This window comes from Lichenostomus cassidix, chromosome 1 (assembly GCF_008360975.1).
Source record: "Lichenostomus cassidix isolate B80296 chromosome 1, HeHo_3.0, whole genome shotgun sequence".
Taxonomy (NCBI): Eukaryota; Metazoa; Chordata; class Aves; order Passeriformes; family Meliphagidae; genus Lichenostomus; species Lichenostomus cassidix.
The window spans coordinates 104,308,853-104,330,028 of NC_139479.1; the positions used below are offsets into that span (position 1 = coordinate 104,308,853).

At 37.8% G+C, this 21,176-nt stretch overlaps 1 protein-coding gene across 5 annotated transcripts in view; it reads right to left on the reverse strand.

The window, feature by feature from the left end:
• Positions 1-21,176, reverse strand: part of LOC146445479 (uncharacterized) — a 335,842-nt gene that overhangs the window by 151,143 nt on the left and 163,523 nt on the right. The window lies entirely within an intron of this gene.

Genomic DNA, 21,176 nt, shown 5'->3' on the forward strand with positions numbered 1-21,176 from the left:
CACCTACTCGTTGCACAATATGCCAGCCTCTACTCTGTTCTAACAAAATTTGGATTGCATCAAAAAGGGCTTATATAATCTTCAGGGTGCTGCTCACCCAGCCTTGTCTGTATATGACATCAGTATATATATTTTTGAGATACCACTATCTCATACTTCAAGGCATACCTATTTTCTCTAATTGCTGCAGGCAAAGGGGAGGTGCACTAAAGAATAAAGAAGGTTATTGTGACAGATGAAACATAATTCACAATGAGTACTCTTTTCATCCAGCCTTAAGTAGCAGAGGATTACTCCAAGCCAAATTTCAGGGGAGTACGTATGATCTGATTTAATAATACGTGGACAGGCCACAAGCTGAAAGGCAATATAAACCAATTATGCTTTTGCTGATTGTTTGTGGGGTTTTGTTGTTGGGGTTCCCCCCCCCACCACCCCTTTTCTTTTCTGGAAATAGAAGAAATATTAACGTGAAGAAGGTCTGAAGAAACATGGGGAAAAGTAAGAAATACCAAGAAATAAAAGTGGGGATTTTCTGGAATGGATATTGACAAATGCTTATTCTATATTTCTGCTTCATGACACTTACATGAAATAAGATCATGCCTTTTCTTCAGTAATTATGCGCTGTGAAAGTAGGTAAACTAATTTTGATACACTTACTGAACTTGTCTTGCTTCCGAGAAATTCATACTTGAGTCTTCTAAAAATGCTGTGTGATGTCAAGTTTAGATGTAGATAACTGTGATAGTAAAATAACTTTCTGCTAAGTGTGTGTACTTTGCTTTTCTGAGTCACTGTTTTAATATTTAAACAGTAAATGGGTAAGCTTGCATGAGTGTTTTATATGTTTGTTTCCTTATAGCGTGCTTTGGAAAATAAGTGCCTAGCACAAATTACTGCATTGCATTCTGAAAGGTTTCATCTTTTTACAATTTTATTTTTCATGAAACAACTCTTTTTTTATTATCTAAAGTTATATTCAGAATGCCTGGACTTGTTAGCTAGTTAAACTGCAGAAACAGCTAAGCTGCTTGGCAAGAAAGAAATAAACAATGTCTTATTTTGCCTATAGAAATGTTAATTTAGATTAATTACTTTTTTAAGTAATAGGCAACTTTTTAAAATCCATTTTAATGTAATTTTATTAAATTATTCATTGATCTTCTCAAAGAACATTTCTATAAATTTTGTATAATTTAGTGTGTAAAATAAAACTAATTTTAGATATGGATTCTAAATGTGTTCTTTGAGTGTTCATCTTTTTTGAAAAATCACAGACAAAAGCCCTCAAACAGTCATGAGTTAAATGTTTATTTTCATATAGTTTGGATTTTTTTAATACACAATAACTGCTTAGAAGCAAAACTAATAAAACTGTGGTTCTAATTGAAAATTAATTATCAGTAGGGGTTAGTTTATATATTTGAGATTTTGGACTGAAATATAAAATAAAGTATAATTGGAACAGACTTTCTGTTATTCAGTGCTGCTACGTCAGACCAGCTAAGACGATTCAACAACTTAATATCAAATATTCCATAAACAGCAAGGAAATGACATAAAAACAAGCGCATGAAATTATTATTTATTATATTTTTAAACTAGAAAAAACACTGCCGTTTTGTCTCTCTAGAGACTATTACTGAACTATTCTCTTATATAATACAATTTCATGTCATTCTTAAAAGCAAACATAAAACCAATGTAAGTATTTAACAAACACCGTAAGCAATTAGGTGGATTTTGGTGAATAAGCAGTATGCATTAAGCACACCACAGTATTACATTTTAAAGAAAGAATGAGCAGTCAGAAAATGTATAAAATGCAATAGGAAAGCTGCTAGATTGAAAGCATACATTTTAATATTTTAGTTCGCGAGGGGTGCGGCAGCCAAAAGACTATTCTAACCACCTGACAAACAGCAACAAACAACTGCTCTCGAGTCAAAATATTTATTAGGGTGTCATGTCAATGTACAGGCTAGCATATGTGCCAAGGAGAAATTATTCTATTATCTTCAGCTGAGTGAACCAGCAACAAAGAATGTACAGATTTGTAAATATACAAGGAACTGAGAATGTTCTTTCAAATCATACAACCATTTAATTTTCATTAATAATTTTAAATATATATAAAAAAAGTGTGAAGTACAAGTTACATTAATTCCTGTGACAATTGTTATCCAAATGTTATTTTTGCCCTGACCCTTTGCACTTGCAATCCATCGTAAAGTTTCTTAGCAAGAAATATATACTTTAGCATTTGTTTCAGGAGTCAAGTGGCATTTTAGCTACACTGAACATCATTAACTTAAGCAATACATCTTCTATTAATAAACTTTAAAAAAATGTATGTTTTAGTGGCATTCGTATCTGTAGACTTGTTTTATTATTTTCAAAATAGTTTGAAGTACAATTTATTACTGGCACGGCACATGAAACTTTCAGCAAAATTGCAGATGAAGGTTGTCTTTGGAAAAGTAGGGAAAAAGAGCACAACAGATGATGCCTGTGTGCAACAAAAGAATCTCTTAAGATGAATAATGTTTTAATACTGGACCAAACTACGAGCACTCATGTAATTTGCAAATCAAAAAATATATAGTATTACACATTAGTTTAATTCTTTTCTGCAACACATACATCAGGCTAAATGAATACATATCAAATCCACCACATAGTTTTTGATTGCCAGTGTTGAGGTTTTTTTAAAAAAGAAGAGGGAGAGAAAACGCTCTTCCCCTCCTCTGCAAACAGCTTTGATTTTAACCAAATCTAAGTGTTCAGGTACAGTTGTCTCATCCCACAGCCTATAAAGCTTTAAAAACTTACAACTGAAATTAAGATTTCTAATATTTTGGGAGCTACAAAGAATACAGCAACTCAGGAGACAACACTGGGAATGTAAGAAATCACAGACTTTGATTCTATACGACAAGCTGGATAGGAGTCAAAGCTGCCACATGTGGTGTGAAAAAATGCCACCCCGGTGTGAACAAAGGGTTTAAAATGGAGTCAAGAAGCGTGCAAGCTCAATGTCTAAGCTTTTCCTGTGAATTGTACTGCCACAACCTGCAGGATATCAAGTGGGCTGGGAAGAATAGAGTGCCTTTGGAAGCTACAATGGAGTAGCGGTGGCCGTCGGTGCGTTGGGGTTTCTATTGTTTTGCTCTTCTTGTTTGTGTGGCGCCACAATGCGCTGCTCTACTTCAGCGAGAAATTAAAACTCTAAGCACCAAAAATAAAGTCACAAAATTCACTGAGAAACTGACGAATGCAGTTACTCGGATCTTGCTTATTGTAGCCCTGGTTTACAGCTCAATGAGAGAATTTACCAGCTGGATTATGCATTTTACTGGGGCCTGAAACACAATCTCGCACATGAGAAAAGAAAAAAAAGAAAAAAGAGTAGTAGATCTTGCTCATAAATATCTCTGTGCCCTTTTACTGAGATAATCATTTCAATAATATAAACGTTTGTTAGATTTATTCAAATAGATAGAATGTGGCACCTTAATTCAATCAACAGCTTTCCTCCTTTTATTACAACATAAAGCTGTTAATCTGCATATTCCGTTCAGAAAGCACTATCTTTTAAAAATAATCTATGACAGGACATGTAGTAGCAACCCAAAAATGTATGGGTCATACACAAAAATGCTATGCTAACACTGTTCAGCAGGGAAGGTACTAAAAATCATAAATATTCTACCTAGATAAAGAAAAATGCCATGTAGTTAAGGCAAAAGGAATAATAAGAAAGGGAACAGTCAAATATATTTTCCAAAAATATGTGAACAGCAAAAAGTACAAGTTTCTTAAACAGAAAATAGACTACACTTACTAGATTTTCTAAACAAAATGCATTAAAATCCAGGAGAGCACACAAGCAAAACACAATAAACAGTAGATTTTTCTAAGAATTAAAGAAACCTTCCGATTTCCTGTATTACATTTGCATTTTTTATTAAGGATTAGGTCAAAAGCCACTGATTTTTAGTTTATGAATGCAGGTCAAGACAAGAACATTTTTCTATTTACTCTGTGTAACTCTGTATAGAAATCAATCTGTTACTTTCATTACAACCACACAATCAATTCCATTTAAAGTACAATGCAAGAGCCAAGTCCAAGGACAATATGGATCGCTGAAAATCCTTCATACTATCCACAGAATTTATTCAGTTTGACTGGGATGATTTTTCTTCTCATTAGTATTCACCAAGCTTTCACAAACAAACTTACCCTGGCTTCCTCTGTTTTGAGCCCAAAGCATAAACCAAAACAAAGGAAATACTAATTTACTGATACTACGCTGTAGTGTAAGTATTGCTCTTCAGTAAATAACACAAATTATCTATTAAAGAACAGCTTTATGGAAAATACTGCCTAAGTCACACTGAGCCACGATTATTTCTACAACTGCAGTAAGACAGGACTATATGCTACATAAACCCTATGACATCCCACATGCAGACACGTGTGATGAATGTAGATGATGTATTTACACACTCTGTATTAAACAACTATTTTTTATCACCTTACAAATGCTTGTAAACATGCTCCTCTCATTTTTCTCTCCCTCATAATGCTCTTTTGAAGTTCCTAGGGGACACAAAGGCAAGGTATTTAAAAACCGTAAAATATTATAAATGTCTTTGCCTACATTCCCAAAGAATTTGCTATGATCATTTGGACAGATGCAATTTAGCCATTTTTATAAATGTTTTAAATGTTTGTAATTACTTTAACATTTCTAGTTCAACATATTAAAATCGAGACATACTATCAGATTTTAAAATTGTAAAACTCCAAACAGTACTTTTATTTATGGTAATTTTTATTTATTTTATTCATTTATGTTTATTTTGCTGGTTTCCTTTTGTTCCCAGCCTACTTTCTCAACTTATATTCTCCAGCATCCTAGTATTTGTTGGGGTTTTAAAACATTATTTTATCTTTCTGGCTGCCTGAAATATAAGCCTGTCAAACAAATATTGTAAAAATAACAGAACACATTGAAAAATGTTCTGTTCAGAGATTTCTGCACAATAAAACCTTATCTTGAATATTCTTAGCATTTGTTCCTTATTTGTTCTTTTATTGATCACTTTGTTCAACTACGTCTCCCTCCTCAACAAGATATCTGAGAAAATGAAAAATGAATCTTGGAATATTGCTCCAGAATGTGCAGCCCGATGTCTGCTAACAACACAGAGGCTGTGTTTCCATGCCCAAGATTTCCTCAGCTTTGATATTTTGAGATATGCAATCTCTGGGTGTTTCTCAGGTCACCATCTCCTTTTTTAAGCCAATGTATGTTTTTAAGTCGTTCTTAAATTTCTGTCCCTGCCGAGTGGTCATTCAAAGAGCAGCCTCCTCTCCTGGGTAAAAGCCAGCACTGCACACATGTATGTACACATGTGTGCACGTACGGCTGGGAACGTGTCTGCTCTGCCTTGTTATTTCAGCTGAGTCTCCAACTGGGACTCTCATGAACCATTTACATTTATCTCTGCCAAACCTCACTGGATACAATTCCATCATAAAGAAAATTGCAAAATGTCCAATTTCTTACTCACATATAATAGCATGTAAATAGGCGAAGGGTTCACAGCACTGTGAGGGGAGAAACTGTCCTGACAGACTTGCAGTTATCCCCACTGCAAACCTTAAACAAGCATACATAAACATCTTTTTCCTCTTGTTCAGCTGTGTTTACTTGCCACTGCTTCCCTCCCCTGGCTTCCACCAGCTCATTTTGTTCCACCTCCTGAACCTGTTTGTTTTCTCTCTCCTGCCTATCTGCCAGTGGATAGCCCTGAAAGATGCCCCAAAATTTGCAGCCCTTCACATCCCTGTCCCACGGGCCCCCTGAGCATGTGGGTGGGGTACAGGACTGAACAGGTTAATTCCGTACAGGCAGCAAGAGGCATGGCTCAGGCTTGGAGAATACAAAGCTGGAGAGTTTGGAAGGATTGCATTAAATGTAAGATGTAATATCTGCAAGTGAGATAGCGGGGATACTGTCGGGAGAGAAAAATTCACTTTCCCAGAATGCTCTCCATCTATTCAGACATTAAACAGCTGAAACGTGTGCGCCACAGAGGTTAAGCTTGTCAGCTGAGAGCAGGACACAGAGCCACTCAGCAGCCCTCGCCTCTCCCTCTGACTACTGTGCCAGCCTGGGGAGCCATGACACCAATTTCACCAGCAATCTGCCCCCAGGGGCTATTTTAGACTGTCCCAGACCCATCTGCAAAGCTGGCCCCAGAGAGCCAGCTCAGATCTGTTTGCAATGCTACAGACTGGCTATGTAGTCCAGTTCAGAGCCCGCAAATAAGTGCTCTAAGGTATCTTTATTAGCAGAAAACAACTCCAAACTTTCCTGACTCAGCTGTGTAAATAAACCACAAGGCTTTCCCCTGGCTAAAATGCACACTAGACCAGCGCAGTAACCACCTCCAAATTCAGCTTGTCCCTCTCCCCAAAGGTCATTTGTTAGGACAGCCCCTGCTGCCATCTCCCAAAGCCTGCTGGATCTGGGTGAGCCTCAGAGGCCAGTCCAGGTGACAAAACCAAATGGACAACAGGCAGAGTAACACATGGGGAAAACACAGTCTGACAGACCCTCTCCAGGATGGAAATGTACCCCCAAGCAGCTGCTTCAGAGCCATTGCCCCTGAATGAAGTTGTCAGAGTGGTAGCAACAAACACCAGGGCCCATGTCACCCTAAGAGCTTGGGGGCTAAATCCTTAACCTTTGCCCATCCCCTGAAGAAGATGCCTGGAAAAATCAGTCAGGGAAAGTGTGAGGTTAGGAAAATATCACCACCCCCTTCTGCTACAGACTTTGCCAAGCATTTACTAACACACGGGGTAGTAAAGTCAATTCAGTTTTCCCTGTGTGCAAGTGCTGGAGGTCATCACTGGCATAAGTGCCAAAATTATTCTGATTTCTTGTGACAACACATTTAATTTACACTTTTGCCAGTTCAACAGGAACATCATTGGTGCAAGCACACACTCTACCCATCAGCCATCCTGTGGTGCTTAAAAATGAGAGACCAAGTGTAACATGAGAGTATTCTCTGCTTGGAAAGAACTTTTTACTGCCTTCCTTAATTTGTAAATCGCCTTTCGTGGGTTTATTTTAGTACCTTGATTCTATTTGAACATAGCTTATTATGATTTAATTTCCTCCTTTCTTTTTTTTAAACAGAGGATGGAAAAGAAAAATAAATCTCTCATGCTCTCAGCATATAACAATTGATATAATAGACTGAAATGGCTCCTTCTAATCACTTGGGGATTTTTAAGTGCATTTTATTGACATGATAAGCCATTATGGGTCCTTCAGACTTGTTATGGTTTATCATATCAAGGCTTACGGTTTTAAGTAATATTCCTAATATGCGTTCACAGCAACAGCTTTTTTAATCTCAATTAAATACCATTAAAGATATGTATGGTACCTATATATAAGTGGCACTAGAACAATATTTATATGCACTAGTGACCAAATAATGTCAGACTGGCTCAATTGCCTTCTACCTCATCCGATACCCCGAAGTCTTATTGCTCAGTACAAGTTCATATGAAGAGGTAACCTTGTTCAGTAGAATTATGGGGGACAAAAGTTTCTGGTGGTGGGTTTTTTGCTAGGGTTTCTTTCTTTTTTTTCTTCAGGTTAATCAATAAAATGAGATCCCTTTTGCCAATTTCCAGCAGTTGCCTGAGCACAACTTGAAACCTCTTGTTACATCTCAGCAAAATGGACATTATCGCTGCTGTCTAGGACAACATGTGTTCTCAAAAAGAAGTAAAACTGAATGTCAGAGGTCACCTGAGAGAGCAAAACTCTGACTGCATGGAGCACAACTGTGCAGCTATCCTGAATGGCCACGTAACTCACCTCTGTCTTCCCCAACCTGTGCTGCAGATTTATAGTCTGCCCCTTCATGCTTCACTTCAGACTACTCTGTTTTCCCCATTTCATCTTCCTTTTATCTTTATCTTCTGACTTCTCCACAGCCCTAGGTCCCCTGCCCTTAGGAGAATAAAGTGGAAAGCAGCAAAAAGAGAAGTGTGTAAGGCAGAGGTGAGGCAGTCAAAGTGGGTATGACTGTCAAACTGGCCAGACCTTCCATGAGCAAAAGGCAGGGACTCCTGCATTAGGAGCAGCAACAGAGGAAGCTGTTAGAAGGTTATAAAACACATAGAATTTAAATGTTATGAATTTATGGCAATCTAACTTTGAAATGAAAAGTGTGCAGCTGCTTTGGGAGGCTGAACTGGAGAAGAAGACAAAGCAAGACTAACCAAAACACAATACAAAAACCAATGGAGTGGGCAGCCTGGAAAAGCAGGCACCAAATCAGGCCTAAGAACAGGTATTAAAACATCCAAAGGCACAGAAGGTTGCCAGTGGCCCACCTTGCCATCTGGTGCTCTCCCACAGGGTCCAAGGGCAAAAACCTTGGGAGTGGTATAAAAATAGAGCAAAAAGTGCAATGTTCTCCAAATACAAAAGAAACTGGGAGCTCTCACCTAGCACAGAGGCTAGGCAATATTAATCAGCTAATGCTGTATCATCTTGCCACTTCAAGTAGAAGTACTTGGCATACCTACCTCTAATTTAAGGAAGTAAATTAATATATACATAAAAGACGGAGAGCACATATCATTTAACTAGATATACCATCAGCTGAAAAAAAGATATTCTTGATGTAAAACTAAAGGATGTAGATCCAAATTGTACTTGTGCAATGGCCATGGCCAGAAATATGCACAATCCCCTAATCACTTTATACAGAATAGCTGCAAAAATCAAAGTTTTCCACTGTTGACAAAAGTTGGCCCACTATCGATATTACCCTCAGTACACAATGTGGTGCCTCTCCTATAATGGATTTTAAGTTTATGATGCACTCTAAGAATCATTTCAATAAAACCAAAGGCTATCAAATGATTTCATAATCAATTAACACTGCAGCTTAATTCCCAGTCTGCTACATCCTTCAGTGCTGCTTGGCCACATAATTGATGTCTAATTTGCCATACCATAAAAATGGCCTTGTTTATTCTCATTCCATTACCAGTAACTAGCTCATTATTCTAATGCACTCTGAAGTATTTTAAAAATAAATGTGAAAGAAAATTCCATTCTATTCTACGTCCATTAGTTATCCTTCCAGGTTAAAAACCGTGTTGAAATCATTATAGCCCTTTCTCTTTATGCACACCAAGTAATTCATTTCTTGCAGAATATGGTCCATTTTTTAGGAAAGCTTGTTGTGGTAAGACAACAAAACACATATCAACAGGCAGCAAGATTGATACATATCAATCCTTGAACAAAGCAAACAATAGTAATTTGATAACTTCCTGCTTTATTTTGATGGTCCAACATGATAGAAACAGTCCAAAATCCTCTTCTAAGAAATAATTTTATGTCATCATATCCTTAAAATCATTAACTTAAAATCATTAAAATCATTAAAAATCTTAAAATCATTAGGATACTCCAGAAAAAAAACAGCATGCAAGTGCAATTGGAACCTCAGGAAAAAAAATGAGTTTTTAGCAGTCATAAAACTACTACAGTAGAAGAAATCCTCTTTACCACCACCACAAGGATGTTAAAGTCCACTTTACTTTTATATTTGACAAAAAGTCATGTAGCACAGGCCACTGATCAATGGCTTACCTAAACAGGTAAAAATTGATCAAACAACTACAAATTTCTCCTCAACTACTTATGGAAGCACCAGGAGATGGAATTATAGAAAATAATTTGCTGCCCACGAAAATTCAGAAAATATGTGCCCTGGAGTCCCCTAAACAGAGCAGCTGCAGTGCAGCATCTGATTGCATATTTCTACATTCATTCAGCCAACTCTGAATTCAGGCAGAAATCCACAAAGATAAAGGCCCTTCCTAGAACCCTGGGCCTTTAAATTAGTGTCCTGAACTCATCTAGTCACATGCTATTTCCTTAGACAGTTAAAGACAGTATTATATTGCTATTATTCATGCAATGCTCTGTCATTTATTATTTGCTTTCCAGAATGATTTGGTTTCCTAGAGATATGTTACTGCTCTTTGATTATATACAGCCATTTCAAAACTCCATGCAAGCAGGGAATTATTTTTTAGGAAATGAATTACTAATGCTCATGTGATTAAACTCAGTGATAAGGTATTACATTCCCAGACCACAAATATTAAATGATACTATAGTGTGATAATCTAGAAAACTCCTACCCACACCTTTTTTCATTCATAATTTTTGGACCTACGGTGTGAGTCAAGATTTCATACATAAAATTAATCAAAAAAGATAAACAATCAACAAAAGAAGCAAAATGGATCAACATTCATGAGTTTCAGACTTAAATTTGCCTTCACCAGACCAGGGGACCAGAGCTCTGATATCCATGTCATTTAGAGTACCTGATGATATCTGGATCTGTATTTACATGCCACTCTCAAACTTCTAGGACTATCCACAAATTTTATTTCATTGCTATATAGAACTCAACCTCCCCCCCTTTTCCCAAGAAGACGAGTAAACAGTTTTCAAGTCGGATAGCTACAGACCACCCATTCTGTAAGAAAGAGATTGTTCATCCCATCATTTTACATTTAAATATAACGAGTTAAGGATTTTCTGGTTTGTCAAGAAAGACGGTCAACAATCAATTAGATATAACCATCTAAAGTATATAAAGAAAGTAAAGAGGAGGAAAGGCCTAAGAAGACTGAATCTTGGTACTTGTAATAATGGAAATAAATTGATCCAAGCTCTCCTTCATCTGGAAATGCTCAACTTAACCTCTGTCATCCCTTTAGTTGACTAATGTAAATTTTGTTAAACAGACATCAAGTATTTCTTTAATTTGAAGGAAATAATATTTTCTCATATACATACAGAAATAAACTTAGGACTACTTTTTAAAGTTGGACATATTAATATTTTGCCTCTGCATAAAATAGAATCAGGTATAGATCAGGTACATATAACACACTAATACGAAATAGTATTATGCTAATCACCAGAAATGTTGACTACAATCCCATAAACATATATTTGTATCCACAGGCCCACCAATCTATCCATCCATCCATCTGTCCACCACTCCAAGATATTTGAAAGACACCGAATGTACATAGTCTGAGCAACATCTAAGTCAAGGAAGCACAAAGAACAAAGCACAAAGTGTGCTTCCATGTTTTGATTTCTTTAAAAATGCACAGTCCTTAGTACTTCAGCTTGTTTTCCATGTTTCCTTAGAAGTATTTAGAACATACTTATAAACAGAAAAAAATTATCCAGTACAGGACTAAAACGTGAGGTTTTCAGTAGTGAGGGCCGTGATGTGGCAGGAGCAGGACATGGGTTAATGGAAGGCAGGTCCTGCTTGACTAACACAGCAGATGAAGGAAAGGCTATTGATATTGAATATCTTTATCAATGATCTGGACAAGGGGATCAAGTGCACCCTCAGTCAGTTCTCAGAGGACACCAAGCTGGGCAAAAGTGCTGGAGGGCAGGAAGGTCCTGCAGAAGGATCTGGAAATGCTGTACCCATGGGTTGAGGACAACTGCATGAGGTTCAAAGGATTGTAATGATTCTTGGTAGTAAAGGACCTCGGGATTCTGGTCAACAGCAGCTGAACATGAGCCAGCAGTGAACAGGTGGCCACGAAGACAACAGCTCCTGGCCTGTATCCATTATCAACTCACTGTACTCAGCACTGGCAAGGTTACACCTGGAATCCTGTGTCCAGTTCTGGGCCACTCACTGCAAGAAGAGCATTGAAAGGCTGGAGCGTGTAGAGAAAAGGGCAAGGGAGCTGGGGAAGGCTCTGGAGCACAAGTCTGGTGAGGCGCAGCTGAAGAAAAAGGGAGAGGGTGTCAACCTCAAGAAAAGAAGGCTCAGAGGAGACCTTATAACTCTCTACAACTCCCTGACAGGAGGGTGTAGCCATGTGGGGCTTGGACACTTCTCCCAGGAAACAAGCAACAAGATACAAGAAAGTGGCCTCTAATTGCACCAGGGAATATTTAGATTGGATAATAGGAAAAATTTCTTCACAGAAAGGGCTATCAAGTATTGAAATAGGCTGCCCAGGGAAGTGGTGGAGTCACCATCCCTGGAGGTATTTAGATATGTAGATGTGGCACTGAGGGACATGGTTTAGTGGTGGCCTTGGCAGTGCTGGGTAAATGGTTGGACTTTATCATCTTAAAGCTCTTTTCCAAACTGAAGGCGCCTATGAGTCTATGATAATATATTTCCCTACCTATCTTAGCAGTTTGACATCATCTTAAAGTCTTAAAAGCAACTTAAATCTCTCCTCTCAGCAATTTCAAGGAAAATGTTCCAATTATGAGATGAATATTAAAAACAGAATCTCTTTTTCTTTTTAATTCTCGGAAGATGATCTTGGATTCTTTGGATTTTGCTTGTAGCATCGCCAAACAGGAATGTAGAAAAAGTAAAAGGTCATTGACTTTTTTTTCCTCTACAACTATAAAACTAGCAAGAATAATTTATTTCATAGTGGGGAGATGACACTATTCTGGAAATAAAATGTTCAAAACATAGTCTGAATTTCAGCAAAGCAAACCAATGAAAAAGAGCATGCCCTAACACCTTACAACTGCAGAAGCTTCACACCAGTTTACAAACAGGCCACACAGCACAGTGACAGAAACCAAGTCGGAGTAGCAGAAAATGAAATTAAAAAGAAAAAACCAAAACCCTCTCTCCTCCTCAGAGAAGCTTTTAACTAAACATCTCATTCTTGACAACAGGGAAACAGCTGTATTTTTCTTCCAGCACTTATCCCCAAATTTCTGCACAGACAATACTCTTTCAGGAGGACCTGGTGAGGTTTAGGTGCCCTTCTGCTGGCTGTCTGTATATATATATATATATACTCTGAAATGGTAAATATACAAGAGACTGCAGTCTGGCTGCACCATTGCATCTCCTGTGTGTGGAATTCATTAAATTATTTAGGAGACAGCAGTGCTATTGGGAAAATGAAATGCAGTCCTCTTGAGCAGCAGACATCAAGGTTGCCTACACTTTTATTCTTAAGTATCTGCTTTTCTGTGAATCAAGCATCATGGGCAAAACTTCCTGATAATTTTGGACACCTCATCAGAGCTTTGTAATATCTTCTTCTTACAAAGTCACCCTGAGTTCCTAAGGGACTGACCTTACACAGTGTAAGAGAATGTAGCAGCTCAAGAAAGATTAGGTACCAAGAACCAAGCAGGGCTCATGCAAGAACAACATGTAATATTCTGTAAAGTCTGCTCTGAGTTCAAAAAAGTCAATTACAAGTTCTCTTCTCTGGAGAAAATTAAAGAAATATTTGACCTTTCTCCAACAAGACAAATAAGCCTTCATCGCTTTGTCTCCTTCAAGAACAAACAAGGTGTTTGCTGGTGAGGGAAAGGTTTAAATTTGTACTGTGCTCTATTTTTTAATTTTTTTTTTTTTTGTGGTCCCTCTACAGGTGATTTCAATATATACAATCACCAGTCAGCTGTCCACTAATCCATCTTGAAAGCAATGATTTAAGAACTCCTTTACAAAACTGAAATCCAAAAATTCTTTCTTTCTGGGAAGCATACAGGATAGTGATCATTAGAAATCATCCTAAACTGCACTGAATCACAGAATCATTTCAGTTGGAAAAGACCACCAAGATCAAGTCCAACCTTTGACCGATCTCCAGCCACTTGTCAACCAGACCATGGAACTAAGTGCTACAGCCAACCATTCCTTGAACACCTCCAGGGATGGTGACTCCACCACCCTAGGCAGTCCATTCCCATGTTTAACAACTCTTTCCATGAAGAAATTCTTCCTGATGTCCAACCTGAACCTCCCCTGGTGCAGCTTGAGGCTGTGTTCTCTTGCCCTTGCCTGGGAGAAGAGACCCCAAACTAAAAAGAGCTTCAAGAGTTTCCATATTACATAGCAGGAATACTCATAATGATGCATATTTTCAGCATGTATCCTTCAAAGTTTTTCCTTTGAATCAAGAAGATGGACACTTACAGGAAAATTTTCACCCATTATAGTAGGAACTAGACTTTATTTATCTATAAATATAATTTATTTTGGTTCTAAACTTAGTGTCAGCATCTGACATTTTCTTGAAAGATATTATTCAGATTTTGGAATCCCTAGTGCTAGGAGAGAGCAGCCAAAAAAACCAGACAACCTAAAAAAGTCTATCCTGCCTTTAAAAGGGAGATTTTTACTGTAGTTTCCAAAGCGAACACCACCTTAAATCAAAATACCACCACAGTACCATGTTTGTGGTAAAATCATAGAATCACAGAACAGAGTGAGATGGAAGGGACACACCAGGATCATAAAGTCCAACTCCTGGCCCTACTAGAATATAAATATATGGAATGGGTACATTGATCACAGATATATTTTCCATAATCACTAATAATGTCCACATAAGCTCAACATGCCCTGGCTGTGTGCACTGGGAGCTCAGAACCCCCCATGTGCTGGGCTGCAGCCAAAGCCCTGTGGGCAGCAGGGCAGGGAGGAGATTCTGCCCCTCTGCCCTGCTCTGCTGAGACCCCACCTGCAGTGCTGCATCAGCTCTGGGCTCCCAGCACAGCAAGGACAGGGAGCTGCTGGAGCCAGGCCAGAGGAGGAACCTAGGTGATCAGAGGGATGGAGCAGCTCTGCTGGGAGGAAAGGCTGGGAGAACTGGGATTGTTCAGCCCAAAGAAAAGAAGGCTCCAGGAAGTCATTAGAACCCCTTACAGTACCTGAGGGGAGCCTACAGGAAAGCTGGAGAAAAGGACTTTTTGCAAGGGCACATATAAGTAGAAGGGGAATAGTTTTAAGTTAGAAGTAGATAGATTTAGATTAGCTATTAAGAAGGAATTCTTTACTGTGAGTGGAGTGAGGCACTGGCACAGGTTACCCAGAGAAGCTGTGGACTCCCCATCCCTGGAATTGTTCAACACCAGGTTGGATGAGCTCTGAGCAACCTGAGATAGTGGAAGGTGTCCCTGCCCATGGAAGGAGAGTTGGAAAAAGATGATCTTTAAGATTCCCTCCAACCAAACCATTCTGATTCTATGATGATTTAATGATTGCTAACATGACTTGCCCCACTACTTTTCTCTATTTCCAATTACCCAGAATTATGAAAACCGATTTTTATAATTGCACATACAAAAGCAATAGGAAGAGTTCTGCCAATTGTTCCAACCCAAAAACCAGTGAAAGAGAGGTATGTGTTTGTCTTTCTTATAGCATGTTAACATAACTGTATTCCTGAATTTACTTCCAAAACCTTACTAATCACCATTAACATATCTAACCATTATTAGGACTAAATTTATAATGTATTCCACTTTTATTTACTGATGCTTTTCTAGATTAAACTGGGTTTACTCTTTTCTAGCATGTGGTTCTTTTTATGTCTACCATCTGACATTTTCTGACAATCAGCATTATTATATGTGTTAAACACTGAACTTCAGGTTTAACCTGAAGTTAAAAAATATAAACACCATTTATTCCTCTTCAGTTGGAACATTATCTGTGAAAGACTGTCCAGTTTCTGGTTAATGGACAAGAATACTTAATTATGAAAAATCAAAATACAAGGCTAAACAAAGTTTTCTACTATTTGTAGTTTCCTGGATAACGTGCATTAAAGAAAAATAGTATTTATTTATTCAACCTTCCAAAGAGATTGAATGAATGTTTGCCATACTCTGGAGCCACGTCTCAAATTCAAGTACACTCTGAGCATTTCTTTTTCTCACTTAAGTGTTCTAATTACCAAATAATGTAACAATACTTATATATTCTCCACACATTGAAGCAATAAAAGTGAATTCCACATGGGAAAAATGTGATTGTCTACCCCACCAGCAGTTAAATATCAAGAAGGAGTAAAACTCAGGAATTTGAGAATCCCAAAAACAATTCCAAAACAAAAAGTAATTTTTCTTAAACAACAATAATATTTTCTACCCCCATGTTGTAGACAATTACTTGTAAATTCTTGCTACAGCTGATAAGAGTCAAAAACATGTCTAACTCAGATATTGAGTTAGTGGCTTTTTTCTGTTTTCAAGCAAGCTGTTTAAAGCTCTGCCTTGTGTCTTATGTGTTTAATCCTAATTCTTTATAAGCACTTGAAAAAGAAAAAAATTGTTGCTAATAAATTAAACACTGAACCCTAAATCTTCAGAGCAGAACAGAATATGACAAGATTTGATATACTTAAGGGTTCTTTTCTCCTAGATTTGTATACATAATGTCAGCTATAATTTTTTAGGTCTCTTTTAACTCTGTTGCACTGCTAACAGAACTGCAGCTGCTCTTTATTTATTTTTATCCTTTTTTTTTTCCCTGTTCATAATACACAAGCTGTCTGGCTCATTTTCAAGCTATTGAAATATTTCAATTCTAAAAAAGTACAATAGGCCATAACCACTTGCGTGCTTATGCCTAGGAAACCTCCCTCCCTTCTCTGCTCGATCTTCTGTGAATTTCTGAGGTCCAGAAACAAAACTGGAAATTCAAGTGTATGTCTTAAAACAGCAGATTTGTTTCATGTTGTTATAGCTGTTCACTTCTGAGATTAAAATACCATACAAAACAAGTAGTTCTTGTGGTACTGCTTCTGGAACTACAAAATGCAGACATCTACAGAAAGTGTGACACTGACATGAAACCATCTAACTCAAATTTTATAAACTTAGTGTCTGTTCAGTTTCAGCTCCAGAGAAAGCTGCCAGTGCACTGAATTTTTCCAAAAGTACACCTCAATGAACTTTTTTCAGGTCAGGGAAAACAGAAGTTTGTGGTGGAGAAATTACATTAAAAGTTGCCTTGTAGACCTTATTAGTAGTGCTTATTTTAGAGACTGGTTGTCTTTATATTTCCTAATGTTATTTTATGTATGGCTGTAAGAGCCTGAGTTTCTCCAGGGAACCATTGAAAAAAATCCAGATGGTAGAATTTTAAAAATCATGGTCAAATTTTACATTGGTCACAAATTTTTTAGATTGGCACTGCAAGGCCCCTTAGTCTCCTCCCCTCAAAGTCACATTATTTTAAAATATATTTTCTTCTTTTTTTTTATACCACAAATATTTTCCTTCCAGCAGTGAAATGAACTGCAGGAAGGAAAATTAAATTAAACTAATTAAAAATACAAAACTATTCTATATGTTACATTATGTGAGCCCATAAAGCCAGGAAAGAGCAAAGCAAACCCTCTGTTTGGAGTGAGAAAGAAAGAGAAGCCTGTGCTGAGTCAGGATGTTAAATGAGGAAATCACTTTATCTGCTTTATGTTAAGAAGTTATACCAGCAGCACTGGCTGTGAGTTTGCCCATAAAAATCTGAGAAACACTCTTTGCCTTAAATGAATACTAATATTTTTTATTTCATATCTGAGTGGCAAATGCAAAAGGCATGATTTATCAAATGGTCCAGCACTGGACATATCCTCAGTAAAGAGGAGATGTTGCACAAACAATGTCTTTGCTGCAACACATTCTACCATGATTTAACTTTAATAATAAAAACAAGGTAACTTTGAGGAGGGGATAGAAACAAAACAACATTTTACCTCTCTGTCTTTTATGAAAAGTATTTTCCAAAGATACAGGCAATGGAGCAAGTATTCAAGCTGTATATGCTCAATATCCCTCAGACTTCAAGAACTACAGTGGGAATTAAATATTCATCATTCACCTAAGCAGCAACCCCACTCTAGATCAGCCCTCAAAGGGTAGGTCCAAATATTATTCAGAGTCCTGAGTCCTATCTTTGTTTTTCAGTAAAAAACCCAGAAATTACTGGAAAGGCCTGAGGCCTTTCTTGCATCCTCGTGTCTGGGAGGCCGTACTTTGCTCACATGGTTCCTTTCCAAGAGTCCTCAGAAGACAAGTTACAGATCCCTGGTAAAACTCCTGCACAAAGGGAAGACACTAAACTCATGGCAGTATAAATGTTGCTGATCGATTTAGCAGAAGCATCTAGTTAATAGCACAAGATCAAATTATTCTAAGAAAACTTGGTTTATCACAGCCCTAACCTCTCATCTGAAATTCTGTAGTTCTGAAAACTCAAACCCCAGTTGATGTTTGACCTTCAAACCCACGAATCCAGAACTGAGGCCCATAACTCTGTTAAATCTACAGAGCAACGAGTAACTACTGTTAATGTGAGGCACATCGTGATTGATCATAAACAAGCACTCAGAATACTTATGTGATGGGTAACAAAAGTGTGCTTTCATTTCTAAAATTTTTATCTTGTCTCATATTTATATGATAAATGCCTTAAAACATCAAAACCCTAAAACATAATTATTTCTTAGTAATTAATGCCTTCCACAGTGGTAATTGTGGATTCAATTATGGCAGTTGCAAGGAAAATACAGCCCTGAATATCAAAGCCCCAGAGCTCTTACTTAAAACGTGGCTCCTAGGGCTTCTTTGCTCCCTAGGGCAAGAAAAGGGACTTTGGGAGACCCAGCCATGGGAGATGTGAATGGTGTAGCATGGTCAGCAGCCACAATGCCTGGAGAGCCAGGATTACCAACCCTACATGCTGCATGTGGCACAGCTGCAGACCTTAGAAATCCAGGTTTCCCAGAAGCTCAACAAACCAGCTTGGTTTGCTCTTTTGTTGTGGTTGTTTTCTCTTGCTTGTGATAGTTGGAACGGCCAATACACACCTACAAAGTACATTGGTTTTGGTTAATTGGCTTTTGTCCAGGTAATGGACAACAGAGAATCCCAGACCTGCCCTGGACATCAGTTTTTGAATTGCAAACTTCCCCTGTAAGTTCTCTGGGAACAAAACAGCGCTGGACACACAGCCCTTCTACCTCCAAACAGAGAGGATGGGAAGGAAAACCAGGAGATGAGATCTATAACGGCTTTCCTCACAGGGAACTAAGGAGCCTGTACATTCTAAAGAACATCTAAAGAGCCTGTCCCAAGTCTGATGACAAAAAACATGTCTGGAAATCACCCATGCATTCTAGCATTGTCTCATTCACATTTTAGACAGAAAACTGTGAGTTAGATTGAAAGTAATTTATTGGTTCTGAAGTTACCACTGTGTGAAGAGTGGGTGAGAGGCTTGGTTGTGAATTGATGAACGTCTCCTTAAGCCCATGGAGCTAATCTCTATGTTTTTGTACTGCACTGACAGAGCTTCTCAATGATTTTTTTTCCACCATATTTAAAGTAAACAATGGACTGAAATGAACAACTCTTATCTTCAGATGTTTATCTGGAATTACTGCCCTACAGCATGCAGGCAACTCTCTTAGGCAAGTAAGTCCTTTCATTTCTATCTGTGTATTAAATTCAGAAGAATCACGTGTTTATTCATAAACCACAGACAAGATCTGGACAAAAAAGAAAACCCAACATTACTTCAACTGCAATGAACAATGCGCTGGACATTTACAGATACTTATTAGCAAGACAACAGAGAATGCTAGCTCTGCTAATATTGCTTTTCAGCATGGCTTTAGAATAATGATTTTTTTAAAAGATAAGTTTGATCTGTAATTCAAATCACACTGTATCTTTGATTTGCTACCCCCTCCTTCCCTCACACTCCCTTTCCTTCTCCCTCCCCCCAAAAAGCTTTATGTAGAGTGGCTGGAAAGCAAAGTAGGGATCTATGCAGACACTATCCATCACATTTCTGTCTTAATTGAATGACACCAGAATGAGATCGATAAAATGTAACAAGAGACAGCTTTGCATTTCCACACTCACTTATTCTCCCTCTCTATTACTGCCAGCCATCACCGTGACCAGAAAGCCTAAGTATTGAGTCTGAACGTTGCTGCCAAGCAAGCTGTTAGTATATGAATAAACTCGTCAGGAAAACAATAAAACTTGCAATACTGGGAAAGGCCAAAACGTCAAAAGGCCGCTGCAAGCAGCATTAAATATGCTGCTTTTAAAGCTGAACTATAGAAACATATGAAGAGTTTCTAAATAACATGGGCACTGGCAATTCTTCAGATATTATTCCCCTCATTCCCTCAAGACATGTCTGTGTGCGTGTGTGACGGTCTGACATGCAGTTGTCGTGACCTCTTGGCGCAAATCTGCAATTTCAACAATAAACCCACACCAGCTGTGATTTCCCTATGTTCAAGGATTCTGAGATCTCCAATGCATTATTGATAACCTCGTTGCTGTGCTAAAAGCAGAGGCTGATGCACTCATAATCCCAGACTTTTCCTGAAAAGCTCCAGCTTCACATACCAATCGATCATGAGAAATAAAATGAAAAAAGCCCATTTCAAAATCAGGCTACACTTTGAGTATTGTATCCATTTCAGTAGGCATGCTAAGTAAAAATTTAAGCTTTTTTTCCAATTCCTTTTTTTTTCCCTGACTTTCAATTATGATGATCTTTCCTTCCTGACCTTGTAAGGGTAATGCTAGATTATCAGGAGCATAATTCAGATGTCAGCTTTGGAGTCACATTTATATTTAAAGTCTACATTGCTTTTGTAGCTAAACTCCCCAAGCAGAACTAGGTATTCTGCTAAGAAGCAAATGAAGCAGTTAACGGTATTAAAAAAAAATCCTACATCAACAAAAGGAACCAGCTGAATACAGTAAACAAGATGACTTATAAAGACAGGAAGAGGAAAGAGTTAACAATAGTAAAACTGCTCAGGATACAGCTTTAGTTATGCATAATTAGAAAGCTCTTGGAATCTGAAAACAGAAGGTTCACCAATTTTCTGGTCTCAGTTTAGTAAGTAAAGAAATGTTCAGACATTGCATCACAGAAAATGTTCTCTTCATGTTTCAAGACACACTGTCGTATTTCAGCTTGAAACTCAATTAGACATTAAAACAATTGCTGCACAAGTACAAGCATTTCTGCCAGGCATTATTAAAATCCAGCTGATGAGACACTTGGCCTCTTAGCTTCAATACATAATTCTTCATGCCTGGTTGACTACGTTGCATTGTTTCTTCATTATTGTGTCAATGCTTAGTCTTTTTTTCTCTCTATCTTTTCTTCATGTACCAACAATCAAATATGACTTGGCTGGAGGTAGGAGACTGAGACAGTCATGACTTCTCAAAGTAGAAAGAT